The 21,385-nt window shown below is 37.9% G+C and overlaps 1 long non-coding RNA gene across 2 annotated transcripts; it reads right to left on the bottom strand.

Moving 5' to 3' along the window:
- Positions 1-6,835: 6,835 nt before the first annotated feature.
- On the bottom strand, positions 6,836-20,190 carry LOC144301465 (uncharacterized). 2 transcript variants are annotated; one of them, XR_013368289.1, is made up of 4 exons: positions 17,782-20,190; positions 16,464-16,555; positions 13,849-13,884; positions 6,836-8,596 (listed from the first exon to the last, which is right to left on the bottom strand). It is a non-coding gene; the product is annotated as an uncharacterized LOC144301465 (long non-coding RNA). The 2 variants fall into 2 exon arrangements; XR_013368288.1 differs by having other exon boundaries at positions 6,836-16,555.
- Positions 20,191-21,385: the final 1,195 nt, after the last annotated feature.

Here is a 21,385-nt window from a genome sequence, read left to right as displayed (position 1 = left end):
TGGCAAGAGGAAATTTATTATTTTTTTTCTTACTTTGTGTGTCAACTGTCTCTGAGAACCATGAGCAGAAGTGGCTTCAGAGTTTGTTAGTGGTAATTATGATAGAGCATTATGAGCAAATTCGCCAGGCCTTGCCTTCCCTGAACAGCAAGAAAAATTCTTTGTCCACTTGGGCTTATAATAAGAAGTAACCAATTTATTTCCTAGCCTACCAGTGACTCCAGTGGGGATAAATTAGCAGATAATTGTTTAGTTCAACTTGAACATATTTTTCTGTGAACCTTACATGCCTGTGGGAAGTTATAAAATATTGCTTCCATTATCTTCCTGATGCTTTAAGTGATTAATGAAGGAAAGTAGTTATCAGGCATCTCCCCATCCCAAGACCTCAGTGAATCTGCACTTTGAATTCAGAATGGGACTAGGCAAGGCAGTTACAACACAAAAGCTATGCAAGTAATTTATTAATAGAGTGACTGAGTATTGGGTTTTGCCTGGGGAAGAAGAAAAAGGAGTCAAGACCAGAAGGTGTTGACTAAAACTAAGGTCCAAGATTGGATATAGGTGATATGCAGAAATAAAGAAGTATATAACTGTAGGAAGTGGTTCCAGGTAAGGTGGGGAAAACATGTTCTACCTTGTATCCCTCATTGAAAATGGCCATAAGATAGAATGGATGGGGCAGCCATTAGAGGATTCTGCACTATGGATCCCAGCAGGACAACTGGAAAGGAGACCAGAATTGAAGTACTAACAAATCAGTGGTGAGTTTACCGTGTTTTTAATTCTCTGGTTCTCTCACTTCTTGGTCCAGTCGCAAAAGTAAGCAGCAGAGAAGAGTAACTAACGCCCCATGCTTCTGGCCACAGAACCTCAAAGAGGCACTTCAGGGACGTGTGTGTACTGGGGAGAAAATGATGAGGGGGAACCAGAGGAAGGAGATCCCGTTAAGTTGTCCAATAACTCAAAGATGTACTCCCACACGGTGCATGACTGGATCTGATCTTCATCAGCATAATCAAGACTCTGAAAACTGAATTACCAGAAAGATTTCTGGCCAGAACCCAGACTGGCACTGAGAGGTGCACACGTGGGAAAGATCTAAATAGCTTTGCAAAAGTTTTGAAAAGTGTACTGACAGTGAAACAGCAGCCTGAAGAGGATGAGATGGAATGTATGGCTTGAACCGAATCAGATCCATTTCTTGCCAGAATAAAGAAATCAGCATTTCCAAAAGGATGTTGAAAAGACTCAGAGTCTGAAAAAATGATATTCCAGTTCAAAATTACTCAGATGAACCAGGAACATCTCAATTTTCTTGGGAAAAGAAAGTCAAGAGACATCAATCTCACATGACATCGAAGTTGGAATTATCTGACAAAGACTTTGTATCAATTATTTAAAAATATTCTAACCAGCAATTAAAAGCACTTGTAAAATGAATAGAAAAATAGGACTCTGCAATGATGTTTAAAGAAGAAGCCAATGGAATTTAGAACTGAAAAATAAGTGACTAAAATATAACATTCGCTGACTGAGCTCAAAAGCATAGGTGGCGATGACATAAAATTCTCCATGAAACAGAAAATAGACCAGTAGAAATGATCCCACCTGGAAAGGAAAGACAAAAAAAAAAAAAAAAAAAGACTTAAAATAAATGAACAGAGAACCTCAGGACCCTGTGGAAGTATAAAAGCTAAAACTTCTTGTTACCAGAGAGACAAGAACAAAGAATACAGTGATGAAAAATATATTTCAAGAAATAATGGCTGAAAATCTCCTAAATTTGTGGTTTCCTAGACTTGAATTTTCCTAAATTCAAACTACATAAACCTACAGATTCAAGAAGCGGAACAAACCCTAAACAGGATGAATCCAAAGAAATTCTATGCTCAGCCAAAACAAAATTAAACTGTTAAAAACTAAAGACAAAAGAAAATATTGAAATCAACCAGAAAAATAAAGACGTATTACCTGTAGGAGGAGAGCAATTTTAATGACTGTGGATTTCTAACCAGAAACTACAAGAAGTGGCATGATAGTTTTCATTGCTGAAAGAAAAGTATTATCAACTTGAAATCCTATATTGAGCAAAAAATAACTTTAGGAATGAAAGTAAAGGACAGGTGTTCCAAGATGAAAGAAAGCTAAGAGAATTTGTTGCCACCAGACCTGCTGTAAAAGAACTTGGTAAAGTAAGTTCTTTCATTTTTAAAAGCTTATTTATTTAATCACTAATTTTAATTTAAATCTAATTGTATTTTGTTTTAGCTAAAGAAAGTACTTAATGATACAAGAGAAATGATAACAGAAGAAAACAGTACATCAGGGATAATGAGCAAGAGAAATGGTAAATATCTTGGTATATTCTGTTTTTGAGTTCTTGAAAAAATATATTTGATGGTTGAAAAGAAAAATAATAACATTATCTACTGGGGTTTTTCAATGTGTACAGATATAATATATAAGATAATTATAACATAAACAGGAGGAGGGTAATGGGATCTACATGGTGGAAAGATTTCTGTATTCTACTTAAGTGTGAAGTGTTGATTCTAATTAGATTATGGAAAGTTAAATATGTAAATTGTAATTTCCCTAGTAACCACTAAAGCAATCTATACAAATAGACACTATTTCTAAAAACCTGAGACTTAAAATGGAATAACAGCAATATTCAAAGAACTCAAATGAAGACAGGATTTGGGGACGTGAAGGAAAGAAAAACAAGAAAAAACACATAAAACAAATAACAAAATGGCACACTTAAATCCAAACATACCAATAATTTCATGAAGTGGAAACAACCTAAACTCATCCAACTAAAAGACAGAGATTGGCATAAGAAATTCTGCAAGATTCCATTTATATGGGGTATCTAAAGTAGTCACACTCTTAGAAATAGAAAGAATGGTGGTTGACAGGGATGGGAGAAGGGGAAAATGGGAGTTGTCTTATGGATGTAGAGTTCGAGGTTTGCAAGGTGAGAAAGCTGAAGAGATCTGTTACACAACAATGTGGATATATCTAATGCTACTGTACTGTACACTGAAAAATGGTTCAGATGGTAAATTTTATGTTATGTGCTTTTTTACCACAGTAAAAAGACAGAGACTTGTCAGATTAAAACCATAAAATTGAACAAATAATACATGGTTGAACTTCATGTGGTTTACAAGAAGCTAATTTGAGATATACAGGGGGTGCCTGGGTGGCTCAGTCAGCTAAGCATTCAACTCTTGATCTTGACTCAGGTTATAATCTCAGGGTGGTGAGATCAAGTCCCACATGAGGCTCCTGCTGGGTGTACAGCCTGCTTAAGATTCTCCCTCTCTCTCTCTCTCTCTGCCCCTCCCATCACTCTCATATTCTCTCTCTCTTAAAAAAAAAAGAAAAAGAGCACCCCCCCCAAGAGACACAATGATACAGTTAGTCACAAGTAAAAGGATGGAAAATGACATAAGATACAAACACTAATCAAAATAATGCTAGAGAAGCTATATTCATATAGATAAAATACACTTCAGAGAAAAGAGAATTACGATGAATTAAAGAGAAAGACTACATGATAAAAAAATAGTCATTTCACCAATAAGTTGCAAAATTCCTAAATATATATGTACTTTAAAAAGAATTTCAAAATACTTGGAAAAAATATGGCAGAATTAGGAGAAATAAATCCACAAAAATCACTGGAGACTTTAACACTCCTTATTGGTAATGGATTTAACTGGAGAAAAGAAAATTAGCAAGTACGTGGAAGAACTGAATACTACCTTTAACTAAACAGATATAATTGACACAGAATGCCTTTACTGAACAATAGCAAGATCTACATTATTTTCAAGTGCATGAAGCATTAGCCAATAAAGACTTTTTCCTGCATAACATAAATTTTAACAAATTTACAATACTTTAAATCATACAAATCATACATATTCTCTGGCCATAATTACATAAAACTAGAAATTAATAACAGAAAGATAAACAGAAAATCTTCAGGTACTTAGAAATTAAAAATACATATAAAATAAAAGTACTTAAATTATTTAAGTACTAAAAGTTTTTAAAATACTTATAAATTAAAAATAATTTTTGGCTAAAAAGGAATTACTTATTTTTTCTAATCTTTTATTTGTTATGAATAGGAAGATGGGATGTATGAAGGAAAGTATTTTCATATTTTGAGTTGAATGAAAAATGAAAACATAACATCAAAATTTGTGGGATGGAGCTAAAGCAGGGTTTCCAGGGAAATTTGTAGTGCTACATGGCTATAAGTAAGTCAAAAGTCTTGCCCATATTCAGTGGAAGGAGAGTGCACAAGGGTGTGAATACCAGGAGGTGGGGATTATTGGAGGCCACCTGAGAATTTAAATGCCACACCACCTTTATAGGATTTTCATTGGCACAACGTTGGAAAGATATAGTCTATGGCAATCTATCCTTAGACGAAAATGGATTTTATTAGTCCTTTACTCAGAAAGTGTTTAGAGAAAAAGTGACTAATCTCTCCTTTCCCTTCCCATATCCTCTCTCCATCTCCATCCCTACACAGTCGCTTCATGCAGCCAGTGTTTGTGGAGTTTGTTGTCTTCCTTAAATACTTGTGCTTGAACATCCATATATTAACTATACTTAAGTATGTTTAGTGGGTATTTCCTCTCTATAGAAGTCAGATCATATTGATTACATTATTTTAAACTTGTTTTTTCCTTTTAAACTTATTTAGCTTTTCACTTTGAAATAACTTCGAACTTACCTTAAAAAGTTGCAAAATGAAAAAAAAAAGTTGCAAAATGAACCCAAGGAATTCTCATATACCCTTCATACAGTGTCCTCAAATATTAACACATAACCAGAGAGTAATAATCAAAACCAGGAAATTAACATTTAATTTGCAGATCTTATTCATATTTTGTCAGTTATCCTCCTAAATGTCCTTCTTCTGGTCCAAGCTCCAATCTGGGCAAATGCTGCCTCTGTGCATAGTTACTTGTTTCCTAGATCTTCTCTGATCTGGGATTGTTTCTTCCATATTTCATTGCCTTTCAGGACTTTGATACACTTGAAGAGTGCTATTTATTCTATACAATGATGCTCAATGTGGGTTTGTCTGATTAAAGTTAGCTTGTGGAATTTTGTCCAAAATACTATAGAAATGATATTGTGCCTTTCTCAGGCATATGATGCCACCATATCTTATTGCTGGTAATGCTAGTTAACTGTTAGTTGTAGGTTAAAAGTGGTGTCTGTTTATTTGTTTTTTTCTGTGGTGTCTGTTTAAAATGAGTAAAGTTACTATTTTTCCCTTTGTAATTAGTATTTTATTGAAAGATGCTTTGAGACTATGTAAATATTCCATCCTTACACTTTTGTCCACTCATTTAGTATCCAGTGATGAATCTTGCCTGAAGCAATTAATACTGTGGTATTTTTTAAATAGTGATGTTCTATTTCCATCATTCCATCTATGCTAATTAGACTTCTACCGTAGAGAAGTGGTTTCTCCATCTCCCACTGTTTATTCAATCAATTCCTGGGACGCTTGGGTTGCTCAGTGGTTGAGGGTCTGCCTTCTGCTTAGGGTGTGATCCTGGAGTCCCGGGATCGAGTCCCATATCAGGCCCCTTGCACGGAGCCTGCTTCTCCTGTCTCTGCGTCTCTCTCTGCCTCTCCCTGTGTCTCTCATGAATAAATAAATAAAATCTTTTAAAAAATCAATTCTTTACTCATATAAGTATGGATGGACTCATGAGTATTTGAATGATTGATTGATTATGTCTATATCGATTAGTACACTGTTCATTGTGTTGCTCAAATTGTTCCATATATGGCCAAAAGGAGCCTCTTCAAGTTAGCTCCTTTGCCTTTTGACATGTCTCCATTATTTTCCAACCACCATTAAGGAGCTCCAGGCCCTTGTTCTTTCTTGTAGCAACATTGTAATTAGCAAATTTTAACCCAATTATGATTGATGTGTGTCCGCATTGGTCATCTGAAGCTTTCAGTTCTTTAATAGAACTTACCACTGAACAGAATTGCATTTATTTTGTTTTTGTAGGACTGGGGGTGTGTAAGTACTCATACACTCCCACATTCTTTATTAGATTACTTAGTTTTTGAAAATTATAAATAGATAGAAATTTGTGATAGAAACTCTCCTCCTGGGAGGAGTAATGCCTTTCCATGCCATCATTTTCATTCACTGTTATTAACCAAATTCTGAAGTTATCTCTCCTTTTTCTTGCCTATTTTGTTTGACACTAGCTTGAGTGTTAAAAAGGAAGCTTCCTAAAGGACAGGGGATTGATAGTTTTTCTTACCCACCATCCAGCTAGCTTTGGGGACTAATTGGTATACAGATGCTATTAAGCAAGTTTTTGCTTTTGTTTATTGCTAGAACAATAAATCCTTCTCAAAAACACTCAGTGAGAAGATTCTGTCTTGTCTGTTTAAAAGAGAAAGCACTTTAACATAGGAGGTCTTCATTCTTAGTTTTCCTACTTCAGAGCTAATGGTTTCTAAGCTATTAACTGTATAGTTTTGTAGTCAAATGCTTGATATGCCATTTCATAAGAAAGGCTGGATGTTGGATCTTGAGACTTACTCTTTTTTTGTGCCACAATGGGTCCCTTCATGCGTACATCAAGCCTTCTTCAAGGAAAACTCATATGTATTCTCAGTATAACCATAATTTTGTGCTTGCATTCTAAAATAGCACAATTTCACTAAACATGATTTAGAATTGCAAAGGCCATTATGGGGAACTTTTCAAATGCTAAAGACAAAGCATTTTGGAGTAGCTTCTGGAAAGAAGGAACCATACCAAATATTCAGAAGGGATATTTTTTATTGTTATGCTGAGGGCTCAAAACAAAATTTTGACTCCATAAGCCTTCTCCAAAAATTCTCTGGGAAAAGCTAAAGGTTCTTACCTTTATTCATATCATCATACACCGGTCCTCATTGTGGCTTCTTATGTTTTACTTGCTGTGATTTCACAACTTAGACTACTTTCCTCAAGATTTTACCCAGAAGACTATTGATTTAATGGGTCATTCATTCTTTCCTCACTTCAGATTGCCAGAAGGTAAATCAGTGGAAGATTAATATAAGCTGAGTCATATTAGAGCCATAATAAAAGACTTTCAAAACCACAGAAAACCAAAATATTGCCATGGGTTTAAAATTCTATTTAGAATTTCATGAGAAGAATGAAACTAGACCACTCTCTTGCTCCATACACAAAGATAAACTAAAAATGGGTGAAAGATCTAAATGTGAGACAAGATTCCATCAAATCCTAGAGGAGAACACAGGCAACACCCTTTTTGAACTCGGCCACAGTAACTTCTTGCAAGATACATCCACGAAGGCAAGAGAAACAAAAGCAAAAATGAACTATTGGGACTTCATCAAAATAAGAAGCTTTTGCACAGCAAAGGTACAGTCAACAAAACTAAAAGACAACCTACAGAATGGGAGAAGATATTTGCAAATGACCTATCAGATAAAGGGCTAGTTTCCAAGATCTATAAAGAACTTATTAAACTCAACACCAAAGAAACAAACAATCCAGTCATGAAATGGGCAAAAGACATGAACAGAAATCTCACAGAGGAAGACATAGACATGGCCAACAAGCACATGAGAAAATGCTCTACATCACTTGCCATCAGGGAAATACACATCAAAACCACAATGAGTTACCACCTCACACCAGTGAGAATGGGGAAAATTAACAAGGCAGGATGCCTTTCCTTATTTAAAAGAAAAACTAATCATTCCTTTCACTGGTCATTGTAATACTTCTGTTTCATCTACAAGGACCAAATAGATAAGACTGTAGCTCTGTTCAATATTTTATGCAATTAATGCAATAGTATACTTTGTTTTTTGACACAGCCTAGTCCAAACAGCATAGTTTCTTTCCTTAGTCCTACTTAAGGATAAAGCTTCTGTAACAGACTTGTGCTCAGCAATCTTTACTATCCCAGTAGATAAAGACAGTCAATGTTTATTTGCTTCACTGGGGGGAAAGTTACAAAACACTTGGATCATGATGACTCCAGGATGTGTTATTGAGGCTCCATCTTGTATCTCCTGACTTTTAGGTCAGGATATCTAAAAAGTATCTATATTAATATACCTTGATACAGCATGTCACTGATCTCCTTCTGCGTTTGACTTAACTGATTCTTCTAAAACTGATTCTAAATACTTACTGATTAAATTGGTTTAAAAAGGATGCAAAGTTTTTAAGTAAAAGATTGTGTCAGCCAAATGTAGGAGTCGATTGGGGAAAGATTGCTGACTATTCAAAATTATCCAAAACTATTTTCTAAAAGACAATCAAGAGAATTTCTTGGATTTACTGTTTATTGCAGATGATGGGGTCCCAGTTTTTCTGAACAATTAAGGCCTTTACATGAGCTTCACTCCTGTGGAACTCAGAAGTTAAAGATGCTTTTAGTAATAAAAATATCACTTTTAGTAGTATCAGAATGTCCCTCTTCAGCAACCACTTTTGCTCAGTCTTCCAGATGATGATAAAGTTTTCTTCCTGTATGTCCAGGAAAATTCAGGTCATGGTCTAGAGGCATGAATGTGAATATACTCATTAAGGACACATTGTATATAGCCTCTCCCTTAACCCAATAGCTGAGGTTTATCTTTCTTGCCTCTGAACAATTGTAGCTTCAGCTAAATTTTTCTACTAGTGAAGCTGGCCACTCTTTTCTCCTTACCCACTAACTGGGCTATGTTGTGTTTTTAATAGGATAATCTAAGCCCAAAGCTGGTTGTCTGAATACCACCTCCAAAATCTTGGTGTGATATTATTTGCTGATAGGTTTTATCTTAAAAAGTGAAAAAAGTCAATACCACACATGGTTTCTCCTTTGCCCAAGCAAGAATCTTGAAGTAAAGTTGTTTAGGTTTGAAACAAATGTGATTTGCTGTATAATATCCCATCATATGACTGTGTCATAATATTAATTATTAACTGAAGCCATAAAGTTAATTAGGAAAGAACAAAACTAAAACCTTCATATTCAACAACATAAAAGATTATTAAGACTCCATATAACAAAATATATTTATATATATAAACAAATCAGGTATAAAATGATTAATTGATTGGAAGAAAATATTTACATCATACCTGACAGATAAAGGTTAGTATCCTTTTTTGTTCAGTATCCTTAATACACTAATCACTCCTAAGAGAAAGACAAACAATTCTATGGACAAATTAACAAACAATATAAAGGATAATTCTCAGAAGAGTAAATGTACATATCAAATATAATAATAATCAAGAAAATGAGAAGTAAAATAATAGTCAATAGTGAAATAACATTTTATCTATCATATTGGCCAACACTTAAGAGAATTACAACAGATGTGTGTTTTTTGAGGCCATTGAGGGGATTAAAGATAATATGTAGGAATTGTATCTTGCAAATTAGCTATCAGTATTAAAATACATGACAATATGGAAACAGTGTGGGATTTCCCAAGGAGGACCCCACCTTTCCTTAGTCTGTCTCCTCATACATCATTCTCTGTACTTGGTGTTTCCCATAACACAGCACTCAGCAGGAGCAGCAAGGGAAGAACAGAAGGAAATAACAGCAAGGAATAGCAGAAATAAATTCAACAGTCAAGGAGAGAAGCCCATGCTTCCTCAGCCCAGGATGGAGATACCCTGGAGGACCACCTCCTGGAACTCTAGCTCATTAGTCTATTGATGTTTCTTTAAAGTATTAGTTAGTCTCAGAAAGTTTGGGGTAAGGGTGAAAAGAAGTCTCTGCATCTTGGAGGCAGCAGTTGAGCCCTGGTCATGTCTGCAGGTCCTGGAGTCTGACCATTATCACCTTGTCTCTGATGGTTTTATTATCTCATGGAAGTAAGTCTCCCAGTGGGTACTTCCAGAGAGCTTGGAGGCTCTGGGGCAAGTTCTCAGGGGCCACTTCTAGCCATAGGAGACTCTGGAAGCCTTTGTTAAATCTCCTCTAGTAGATTGAGACATCACACTGGGGTTTAGGCTTCACTATATGAATTTTGGGGGAACACATTAATTCATTCTATAGCAACTCTCCCAAGGGCCTGCCTTCTACTTTCTGAGATTTCCTTCAGTAAATTCCCTATAAACATGTTTTTGCTCAGGCTCTGTTTTTGGTAGTATCTGAAACCAAAGTAAGTTTATTTTTCCTGTTTAATTCCAGAAGAGTATTTCCTTTTCTTTATTCTGTATTATGTGCCAACAATCTAATGACTTGGAAGCAGATTCTTGTCCAGAGCCTCCAGATAATAACTGACTGGATGAAACTTTGATTTTCACTTTGTGAGACCCTAAGCAAAAAACCCAGTCAAGCCCACCCAGACTTCTGACCAAAGCTACTAAATTTGTGGCACCTCGTTTTATCACTGATCTTGAGTCAAGGAGCACCTTGAATGATAGAACCTATGTTCTTTTAGGGTCCTTATAAAATTCACATCCTTCTCGGAACTTCAGAATGTGACCATATTTGGAAATAGAGTCACTCTGGGTATATAACTAGTTTCAATGAGGTCATGCTGAAGCAAAGTGGCCCCTTAATCCATTATGACTGGTATCCCTACAAGAAGAGAAAAAGAGACATAGACATGAACAAAAAAGGGAGAAGGCCATGTGAAGGTAAAGGCAGTGTTTGGGGTGGCACTAAAGAGCACCAAGGAATGCTAGCAACACTGGAACCTGAGAGGAAGGCATGGGGCAAAGAGTTCTCTGAGTGAGGGCATGGCCCTGTCTACATCCAAATTTCAGACATCTCACCTCCAGAAATATGAAAGAATATAGTTATGTGGTGGAAAGTCACCTAGTTTGTGCTATTTTGTTACAGCAGTCCTGGGAAACTTGGACAGGACATACGTGTCTTCCTGCTCTTTTAGGTGGAAATAAAGCCTGTGCTATAGTTTCCTTAATCCAGCCTTATTTGTTAGCTAATAGGTTGTCTATCACTCTCAGGTTTTAGTGAGACTGTGGATTAAAAAAAAAAAAAGATTTTATTTATTCATGGGAGACACACAGAGAGAGGCAGAGAGGTAGGCAGAGGGAGAAACAGGCTCCCTGCCTAATGTGGGACTTAATCCCAGGACCCCAGGGTCATGCACGACCTGAGCCAAAGGCAGACACTCAATCATGGAGTCACCCAGGTGCCCCAAGACTATGGGTTTTTATCCTCACCTGTGTGCTCATGAAAATATTAGTGGGAGGTTATAGGAAGCTACTAGACACTGCTATGCAGCACAACTATTCTGACTGTTGTTGATGTAACAGGCTTTTTAAAACTACCATGAATCTTTTCTGGAATCAGGTGAGGTATTAATTAATTAATTATGAAGATAATAAATATTGCTAGAAGGTAAGAGAGCACTTCAATCCATTACATAAACTTTGCCTTGGCTATGGGGCTTTGAAGGTTTAAAAGGCCAGCTCCAGAAAGGAAAGACATAAACCAGTCAATTTCTCTTCAGGCTCAGAAAGGCAATAAAAGCATTTATGATTCTCAAGTGGTATCATTTGGAATAACACACCTTCAGCATTAGAAAGTGGTTAAGGAGAGGAAACTGAAAAGACTCTGAAACATACATCAGGCTATGTCCTTGAGACATTCTTCTACACTGCTGCCAGAAAAAAACCATCAAAATGCAGATCTGGTTTGGGCTTGTCCCTACTTAACACCACTCTGATGGTACCACACTGCCTTCAGGACATCATGCCACACTTCTTAGCTAGGCATTCAAGCATCTCCATACTCTGTGCCCTCCCTACTTCCCTGCATTTATCTCCTCTACTTCCAGCATATGCTTTTAGCAGCAGCCACACTGGGCTATGCACACCTGCCTGAATATTCCATGGTCTTTAACCCCTCTGCCTTTGCATGTATTTCCACATGGGCATGCCTTCTCCTCCTCCATCCCTCTCCCACTATACTGACGAATCCTTCCCTGGTCCCCTCAATGCAGGTGGACCCCCCAACCCCTAGAACCTGCTGGAGCCAGCACAGGTCTCTGTTTTGCACACATCTCCATTCTATGCAGTACTTCATCTCATGGTTGACTTTTCTACTATTCTATTATGCAGAGAGCTCCTAGGCAGGTGCTATGGCCTGGTGAACTCCACCCTGGCAGTACTGCTACTGTGCCCATCAGTGTTGGCTGATTAAAAGATCACTGAATGGAGCACTGACTACACTTTTAGAGTCACATCAGAGGTGAGCAGTAGCTTGGTGTCTATGTAGTAGAAAGCCCACTGAGGCAGATAAAACCTCCTAATATATGTTGAGTAGGCTACATAACTTTTTAAGCCAAAAGAGCACACAGCCTTAAAAGGCATGCCTTTTCCATCATTGTGACTCATGTGCACCACAGCAACCAGATTCTATCTCCAGCATTATTTTCCAGTAAAAGGAGCCAAGATCCCTTAGAGGAAAACCGATTCCATGGCTTAGAAAAAAAGATCAGTGGGTCTGGACTTACTGATAACATAAGATGAGGATGCTTTTAAGATATCAAGGGGAGAGGATCCTTGGGTGGCTCAGTGGTTTAACACCTGCCTTTGGCCCAGGGCGTGGTCCTGGAGTCCCCGGATTGAGTCCCACATCAGGCTCCTGGCATGGAGCCTGCTTCTCTCTCTGCCCCCTCCCCCTCTATCTCTCTCTGTCTATTATGAATAAATAAATAAAATTTTTTTAAAAAAGGAGTTGAGCTGATATATTAAAAAAAAAGATATCAGGGGGAGAGGCTCCCACTAGGGAGGATGAACAATCAGAATAATAATTGTGATGAATTAGAACAAGTTAATCCAGGGAAATGCCATGAAATGAAAGTAATTTTTTCCTAATTATACATTAGTAAAAGGGTTTTTTTTGTATATATATATATATTTTCTATATATATATATATAGAGAGAGAGACATATAAAAATATACAAATATGTATTTTTTAATCTAAGTAAATGTGAAAGAACAAAATAATGTGTTCAGTGTAGTAATATACAATCTGAAGGGCAAGTTACAAAAGATATCTTTAACAATTCTGCCACAAAGAATAAAGTTTAAAACTGGTACTTGACTTAGCTTCAGATGTTTTAAGGGAAAACTGCCCATGATGAACATTTCTCAGTCTAAGTGTGAGGTTAAAAACAAATTTAAATAAATTTATTCTTATTACTTCTGAGTAGATATGATTTACTTACTGGAAGTCCTCAGAAGACCTGAGTCAATAAATGTGAATATTTAGTAGCATTTTTCTGTGAGAATGGATATAAACATAATACAAAAACATACACAGAGATGAATTATTGTTTCTTTTAAAATAGTCGCATCAGAAAGTATGTGTTCATTGTAATATTCCCATTACTTAAACTATTGTTAGATCACTAATTTAGATATTTGGAGATTATTTTCAGAGCTAATTTATAAGTTTTAAGAATATAAGTCCTATCCCTTTACTCATTTTTTTTCTCTCTCCTCTCAATTCCTTTTCTCCTTCCCTCCCTCCAACTGTTAGAAATGGCAATACTCCTTCCCCTTGCAAAACATATCCATGGGAGCCCTGTCATCACAGCTAGCAAGCAGATGGTGGCTAGAACTGAGAACTTCCAATGACAGCTTTTTAAAGATCCGCGCATGACCCTGACATCCCTAGGGCTGCCCTGGCTGACCTTCCTTCCTAAGATCTAGTGGTTCAATTCTTTCTTTAACCATCTTTCTTTACTTCTCTTTGTATTGTTTTAGTTAGCAAAAGTTGGCTTCAGCAGCTTACGGCTATAGAACATAATTGAGACAACTGGTTTACCTGTCAGTTTTGACTTCATTTGACAGATGAGAAGACCTACAATCAGAGAGGAAAAACGAATTGCCTGAGGGCATATAGATTTTCCACAGCAGAAGTGGATCTGAAGGGGCACCTGGATGGCTCAGTTGGTTAAGCGTCTGCTTTCAGCTCATGATCCCAGGGTCGTAGGATGGAGCCCTGAGTTGGGCTCCCTGCTCAGTAGAGAGCCTGCCTCTCCTTCTCCCTCTGCTGCTCCCCCTGCCTGTTCTCTCTTTCTCCCTCTATCAAATAAATAAATAAATAAATAAATAAATAAATAAATAAATAAGTAAGTAAATAAATAAATAAATAAATAAAATCTTAAGAAAAATAAGAAATGGATCCGAAACTCAAGACTAATCACTCCAACTCAGAGATATATCTCTTATATGCACTACTTCTCACATTCAACACCCTTCTTCCCCTCTACCTTCACCCTAAGTGTACCCAACCCCTGAACACAAAGATGTTCTCATATATGGCTCTTTGATATAATTCAGCCTTTTTGAAGTGGGGGAAAGAGAAGCACCAGGAAAAGGACTGGAAGAATAAGTACCACATAAGATGGTGAGTTTATGAAATGCAATGCTACTTAGGATATCTTACCTACCAGGCAAAGGTGACAAAGCACCTAGGCATTACTCTGGGATCCCTCCTCTCCTCCCTCCCCCCGCCCCAGGCTATTTAAGTCAATCTTTTGCTACAGGAATGTAATTGGCTTTACATTTATATTTTATTTTATTTATTTTTAAAAGATTTTATTTATTGATTCATGAGATACACACAGAGAGACACAGAGACTCAGGCAGAAGAAGAAGCAGGCTCCCTGCGGGGAAGCTCTACATGGGGCTTGATCCCAGAACCCTGAGATCATGACCTGAGCAAAAGCAGACATGTAACCAACTGAGCCACCCAGGTTCCCCAAATTTTCAACATTTTGAGTATAGCATTTTCAAAGGAAAATACAAGTTGAATGTAGTTGAATGTGGATCAACTACAGTCTGGTTTCTATTATATCTCCTTTGCTGCCATGCAGTGATGGTTCTAGGAAATACAAGAATCCCAATGTCCTAGAACAATGAAAACTTCTGTGACTGAGTACAATGTTCTTTGCCCATGAGGTACTTTCATTAGGTGGGGATATTTCTGAGCCTAGGGATTTAATCTGCTGATTTGCATCAGTGGTGACACTTAATGTCCTCGAGAGCACTTACTAAACATGTTTCTGGGTCCTGTACAAAGCAAGGAAAACAGACCCCTGAAAATGACATGTGGTCCATCTCTAGCTCAAACAAAAAGCCATGAGGGCATCATGAGAAATAAGCCCATCATTGAATACTTGGGTTGCTTCTATCTCTTAGCTATCATAAATAATACCCACCCTCTCCCCTTTTGTTCCAGAACAGTCTCCATGGCACACAGCTTTAACCTGCATCAATAAACTAAACAGCTTTCAACATCAGAGAAAGCAAGGGAGGGTTCAGTGAATGAAATGAGGAAAGACGGATGCCTGGGTGGCTCGGTGGTTGAGCGACTGTCTGGCTCAGGGTGTGATCCCCACCCAGGGTCCTGGGACTGAGTCCCGCATTGGGCTCTCTGCATGGAGCCTGCTTCTCCCTCTGCCTATGTCTCTGCCTCTCTCTCTCTGTCTCAAACAAACAAACAAATAAATAAATAAATAAATAAATAAATAAATAAATAAATAAATAAATAAAATCTTTAAGAAAGAAATGAGGAAAGAGGATTGGTTTGTGTAATCCTATCCCTTTGCTGGCTGGTCTCCAGTTGGTTATGAGGAGAACCAGCCAACAGGCGGCAGCAACAGCATTTTGGTTTATGCTCACTTCCAAAGTGAAAGCTGTGTCTACTGCTGAGTGAGGCGAGATCTGATTAGACCTTTGGTCCCACTGAAATTCTTCCCTACAGAGGACGTCACCATGCTCTTCCCACTTGTGAGCATCCCTTTGCTTCTCCTCCATTCATTTTTATCGAGTTTTCAGGAAAAACTATAGATCAAGACTTGCAAAATTGTCCTAGGAGTAGCAGAGTTGAACAACCAAGATCTACATGTAAAACAGAACCTATGTTTAGATCTCTTTGGTTCTCAAAGGGCAAATAAATCCAAATTTGTGGGTGTCTATGGAACGAAGGTAGACCCAGGCATGGAACCAGAAGAGCTGGAGGCTGTGTGTAGTAGAGTCAACACTCATTCTGTCATACTCTATCCTGGCAAGTCTCCTCTCTCTTTGAGGTCAAGGAGGTTGGGACTGTTACTTTTATTTTTGATAGCCATATAAATGCATTCATCTCACATGATCTAGGATGGGGTAACAAGATTTCTAAAAGAGACATCCAAAAGGCCATGAACCTTTTTGTCATATTCGACCTTGAGTAAGTTACTTGAACTCTCTGAGTCTGTTTCTTTATCTAGACAGTGGGAATAATACCTGTTGTGAAAACTCAGATATTGAAGCCCTAACCCCTTGTGTGAATGTATTAGTAGATAGGGCTTTTAAGGAGGAAGTTAAAGTTAAATGAAATCATAAGGGCGACACTAATTCAATAGGACTAGTGTCCTTAAAAGAAGAGGAAGAGACCTCGTCAGCCATTGTCGTCGTCGTCTTCTTCTTCTTCTTCTTCTTCTTCTTCTTCTTCTTCTTCTTCCTTCTTTCTCTCTCTCTCTTTCTCTCTGTATGGATAAGGAATAAGCCATGCAAGAACACAGTGAGAAGATGGCTGCTTGGAAGCAAAGAAGAGAAAACAGAAAACAGCCCTGTCAAGACCTTGATCATGGGTTTCTGGCCTCCAAAAGAATGAGAAAATGTTTATTGTTTAAGACACCTAGTCTGGTATCCCATTATAGCAGCTCAAGCACACTAATATAATATCTAATGTTAGCACAGGATGCTGCAAATAATAATTTCCTTCTTGAATATCTTACATGCTTAGACTTCGATATTCAATTTCCTATTATACTTTTTCACCCAGATACTATCACAAACATCTCAAGATCAGCATTTCTTAAAACAAATTTATCTTCTCCCCCCTAAACTCCTAGTTACCTGGGCTGGAAACTACCACTGTGTTTCCTCTTTTGCTCACATCTCAAATCTGATGTGTCTCCAGGCTTGTCCATTCTATCACAATATCTCTTAATTCTCTCTTCCTCAGCACTTTCCACTCCAGGAACCCACTTTAATTTCCTCCCAGATGGACTATTCTAAGAATCCTCTTGACTCTCAGTGATAGCAAGTAGTCTCCTGGATCCACATCTCTATCTTTCAAATCATCTAGAAAAAATATTCTCTCCAAATTACCAACTTAAAATCTCTTCCAACAACTTTTCATTTTCTAATTTTTGAGGGTCTGGTATTGCTTGGACATGAAAATGATATTAAGAAACTGTGTGTGTGTGTGTGTGTGTGTTTTAAAGTCTGCAAAGTCCTTAAGATGCTCTAAATCTGGCTTTAAGTTGAAAAACACAGTGTTGGGTTATTTAAAAATTGGAAATGGCTGTCTTCTAAAAATGATATAGACTCTATGTGTGTGTATTTTATAATTCAAAGAGTGTAAGAGAAGAATTAGGTCATTAAAAAAAATAATCATCCAATATAGGGGAAGGTGAGGTAAGTGGCCTTCCAGGACCCTTCAGACCTGAGAATCTCTGATTCTTTAAAGGTTGATGCCATTTTTTACATTTGTTTTTTTCATTCACTCAACAAATAGAAGTGTGTGCCTTGTGGAGGGCTAAAGAATGAATTACACAATGAGCAAGGAACTCCAAGGGAATAGAAAGACTGAAGAAGAGATAGAAGGACAGCAGATGGGGGAAGAATCAAGTTCTAGGTGGGATCTCCAGCAAGGTAGGTATGGTAGTTGACAGCTAGGCTAAAAAGTCCCCAGAACTCTCCTTACCTCTTTCTTTATCCTTCTTTGTGTGCTTCTGTCTTGGCCATTCTTCATTAAAACTGTGGCTTGAATGACTACTATAAGCCAGGAGCTCACAGTCTAGTAAGAGAGAGGAAGAATGAGAGAGCTTGAAACATGGATCATTACAATTCAGTTTACAGGAAGAACATCTAAGAAAGATTCAAGACTGACTTCCTGGAGGTCTGACTCTGAGTAGGTATTGGGCAAAGCAAGATAAGCAAAGTTATAGAGCAGTTTGGAGTTGCTGTCACTCAGTGTGGAGCAGGGAATGAAAGGAAATGAGATGTGAGGCCCAAGGTAGGAAGTGAAGCCATGTAGGTCCGAATAGGCCAACTCGGTTTCTTCTGGGGGACTTTTTCATTTAACAACATGGTTGTTCTACTTCACGGGATCATCGCCTTTCAACCTATGCTCTAAAAATCTTTATGCAACTCACCTTAACAAACTGTTTCACTCTTAAGGTAATATTTAAGGCTCTTGTGGAGGCCCATTCTAGCTGTATCTCCCACACTCTAGATGAAACTGAATTGTCAATAAAGCAGCTACTTGCTGTTCTCTGAGCATTCTTCTGTGCTTTACAGCTTCCACTCCATCATATAGCTCTGTCTCTCCCCTTCTTGCTCCTCTCACCCTGTCATACATGCAAGCTTTACATTCTTAAAATTCTACTCCAAGTGTGGCAAACTGGTTAGAAGAGTAGTGACTAAAAATCTGAATTTTTGGTTTCTCTTGGAAAATCAAGAGCTGGTATGTGTGGGCCTGAATGTCTGCATGGCAACAAGTGGCTAAAATGGAGTTGGGTTATCCTTTAGAGGGGCACATGTGCTGCAGTTTACAGCACAGGTCTTTTTAGCTTAGCTGCCTGGCCTCTACCACCTTTTTGGTTTCCATTCCCTAACCTGATAAATGTCATCCCTTTCACAATAAATTCTCCCAATTTGAATGACAATCATACCATATACTCATCACCTGTTTTAATATTACTTTAGAAAAATATAACTTACCTTTGCTTCCGGTCTTTTATATATGGCCAGTGCCCAACACATTTTTATTTCCTCAACAAAATGAAAGCACTCTGCCTCCCTAATATGGAGTATAAATACTGTGTTTGTGGCTATGTACATGTATTTTGAAGAGGGACTCATATTACCTGTCAAAAAAATCATAGGTTCTTAAATTTCCTTTAAAAACGTTATTAGATGGTTCTTGCCCTTTATAGGCATCCTTTTCTCTGTAAGTCTTGACTCATTTAACAGAAATCTCACAGAGGAAGACATAGACATGGCCAACAAGCACATGAGAAAATGCTCCGCATCACTGGCCATCAGGGAAATACAAATCAAAACCACAATGAGATACCACTCACACAGGTGAGAATGGTCAAATTTAACAAGACGGGAAATAACAAATGTTGGAGAGGATGTGGAGAAAGCGGAAACCTCTTGCACTGTTGGTGGGAATGTGAACTGGTGCAGCCACTCTGGAAAACTGTGTGGAGGTTCCTCAAAGTTAAAAATAGATCTGCCCTACGACCCAGATCCAGCAATTGCACTACTGGGGATTTACCCCAAAGATTCAGATGCAGTGAAACGCTGGGACACCTGCACCCCGATGTTTCTAGCAGCAATGTCCACAATAGCCAAACTGTCCGGAAGGAGCCTCGGTGTCCATCGAAAGATGAATGGATAAAGAAGCTGTGGTTTATGTATACAATGGAATATTCCTCAGCCATTAGAAACGACAAATACCCACCATTTGCTTCAACGTGGATGGACCTGGAGGGTATTATAGAACTGGAGGGTATTATGCTGAGTGAAGTCAATCGGAGAAGGACAAACATTATATGTTCTCATTCATTTGGGGAATATAAATAATAGTGAAAGGGAATATAAGGGAAGGGAAAAGAAGTGTGTGGGAAATATCAGAAAGGGAGACAGAACATAAAGACTCCTAACTCTGGGAAACGAACAAGGGGTAATGGAAAGGGAGGTGGGTGCGGGGGTGGGGTGACTGGGTGATGGACACTGAGGGGTGCACTTGGCAGGATGAGCCCTGGGTATTATATGTTGGCAAATTGAACTCCAATAAAAAAAAGTATTGACTCGTTTAAAGTAAGAGAGAACCTATCTTTAAATTTATGGGAGTAATACTTTTGTCACTGACAATTTCAGATTCCATATAATAGTTTCTCTGTCTCTGGCAACCTAATCAGTAAATTCTAAACAACGTCCCAGGCTTCATGCTAAGCTCTCTACCTGCATTTAATTCCTTCCACAACTCAACCTTAAGTATCTTCTTTAATTTACTCAAGAGCAATTATTCAAATTGACTAGTTGCTAGGTAATTAAGATGTAAACCTAAATAGGCTGACCCCAGGGCAGTCTTCATCATTAAATCCTGCCCACCCTTACCAAGGACTAGTATTCTCACAGAGACCCCATTTTATGCAAGCACATCACTACCTACCTCCCACCCCCCCACCCCACCAAGTAATGGATTATAGCAGCAATTCTCAAGTGTGTCCTGGATCACCATATCGGCATCACTTAGGAGCTTGTTAGAAATGTAAATTATCTGGCTACAGCCCAGACCTGATGAATTAGCAATTCTGTGAATGGTCCCAGAAATGTGTTAACAAGCCTTTCAGGTGATTCTGATGCACCTTGAAATTAAGAAACACTGGGCAGAGGTCCCTCCTCTGTGCTTGCAGGGCACCTTGTTCTTGCTTTCCTAGTTTCTCAGTTCCTCCACTTGACTACTCATTTAAAGTTCTTTAAGACTGACTTGATTTATTTCTACCACACTTACAAAATGACTGAATAGATGACTGTGGCAGGCCAAGATATTTAACAACACTCCTTACTCATTAGTGTAGGGTGAATGAAATTTCAGCAATACTTAAATAATAACCTTGGAGTTTTGTTTTGTTTTTTCTCTTCCCTAAACATCCAGAGATGGGGTAAGAAAGGAGCCTGCCAGAGGAATAAAAGAATTCAGTCTAGTAAACCTGAGTGTTGATGGAAATTCCACAGGATATTGAAGGGGAGCATACTTTCATACAAAACTGTATTCAGAAGCAGAGCCTATCAGATTCACATTCTCCTGTAACTCAATTCCTAGTAGTGGAACACATCCTTTAATTCATTAACTTAAAGCAGCAATGATATTAGTCTCTTGTAAGATGCTCATAAAAGGAGATGAAGACTGCCACAGTGCACATTAATTACTACAGGAGGCTACCCTATTACTGACCTGTTTGCTCCTAGTTTTAGGGCTCTGAGAAGACATGCATACCAAACTGGGAATAAAAAACCTGAAGAGTATTTGCTTTACTTCTATACAGAATGTAAGGGTATTCAGGGTAAAAATATAAATTTTGAAATCTAGCAATATACAGAGGTTTTTCTGTTGCAGGTTGCTGTCAGAATTTGCAGATTATTAAGGTGGTGTTGGTCCCAATCAGAAGTTACTCCAGACACAAAACTGCTATAATACTGAGGGCAGATCCTAAAAAATGGCCCTATAGCCATGCCCCTGCTACAAAGTGACTTGGTTGTGATTAATAGGACACCTGCTAAGTGGTCAAAGA

Source organism: Canis aureus, chromosome 29 (assembly GCF_053574225.1).
Source record: "Canis aureus isolate CA01 chromosome 29, VMU_Caureus_v.1.0, whole genome shotgun sequence".
NCBI lineage: Eukaryota > Metazoa > Chordata > Mammalia > Carnivora > Canidae > Canis > Canis aureus.
The sequence above is the reverse complement of the archived record's forward strand: the minus strand, read 5'-3'. Positions and strand labels throughout refer to the sequence as shown.